This window comes from Oryctolagus cuniculus, chromosome 10, assembly GCF_964237555.1.
Source record: "Oryctolagus cuniculus chromosome 10, mOryCun1.1, whole genome shotgun sequence".
Taxonomy (NCBI): domain Eukaryota; kingdom Metazoa; phylum Chordata; class Mammalia; order Lagomorpha; family Leporidae; genus Oryctolagus; species Oryctolagus cuniculus.
In genome coordinates this window covers 71,026,653-71,027,956 of record NC_091441.1, presented here as the reverse complement: position 1 = coordinate 71,027,956, position 1,304 = coordinate 71,026,653, and the positions used below count along the sequence as shown (strand labels likewise).

Genomic DNA, 1,304 nt, shown 5'->3' with positions numbered 1-1,304 from the left:
CTATTGCCTCAGTATTACTGGACTGAAGAATTGCTGCTTCTCGTTAGGAGGTTCATTTCATTTCCCATTACTCCCAACTTCATACTTAAAGCACTGAGAATCACAAGTGCAAGGTAGTGACGTAGACTTCAGTTTCTTTGCATAATTTCTGTATTCAGTTTTTAAAAATTCTTTCATAATCCTATTAAGTGTTTTTTAAGTAAAGTAACATGGCCCAATGAACTGCCCAGCTCCTGTGGAAGTCACATACAAGAACATGAGATTTCTTATTACACATAATCCAACCAATGCAACATTAAACAAATTTTGAGGAACTCAAGAAACATGGAATTACCACAATAGTAAGAGTATATGGCTGGTGCCGTGGCTCACTAGGCTAATCCTCCACCTTGCGGCACCGGCACACCGGGTTCTAGTCCTGGTCGGGGCTCCAGATTCTGTCCCAGTTGTCCCTCTTCCAGGCTGGCTCTCTGCTGTGGCCAGGGAGTGCAGTGGAGGATGGCCCAAGTGCTTGGGCCCTGCACCCCATGGGAGACCAGGATATGTACCTGGCTCCTGCCATCAGATCAGCGCGGTGCGCCAGCCGCAGCTGTCTCTCTGTCTCTCTCTCTCACTGTCCACTCTGCCTGTCAAAAAAAAAAAAAAAAGAGTATGTGAAGCACCTTATGACACTACTCTTGTGGAGAAAGAAGGCATCCATGTTCTCGATTGGCCTTTTGAGGATGGTGCACCACCAGCCAACCAGATTGTTGACAACTAGTTAAATCTTGTAAAAATTAAGTTTCCTGAAAAACCTGGTTGTTGTATTGCTGTTCATTGTGTTGCAGGCCTTGGGAGAGCTCCAGTGCTTGTCGCTGTAGCATTAATTGAAGGTGGAATGAAATATGAAGATGCAGTACAGTTCATAAGACAAAAGTGGCAAGGAGCTTTTAACAGAAAACAACTTTTGTATTTGGAAAAATATTGTCCTAAGATGCGGCTGTGCTTCAAAGACTCCAATGGTCATAGAAACAACTGTTGCATTCAATAAAACTGGGGTGACTAATGTTATTGCCTTGGCGGTAGAACTGTTTAGCATTTAAAATGTGCTTATGCTTTGTACCAATTGACCTTTCCTGAAATCATGCAATATTGAGTTGTATCTTAAATCTATTCCCATGCCAGAATCTTATCCATATGTAAGAAATTTAGAAAGATTAGGTGCCAAAATACCCAGCACAATACTTGTATGTTTTTAATATCATACAGAATTAAAATCACAGGAACTATGAACACTCTAGACCTTAACGTGGTTTATTCCTTCA

The 1,304-nt window shown here is 41.7% G+C and overlaps 1 pseudogene; it reads left to right on the top strand.

The window, feature by feature from the left end:
- The first annotated feature begins 217 nt into the window (after positions 1–217).
- On the top strand, positions 218–1,030 carry LOC100354184 (protein tyrosine phosphatase type IVA 1-like; annotated as a pseudogene).
- Positions 1,031–1,304: the final 274 nt, after the last annotated feature.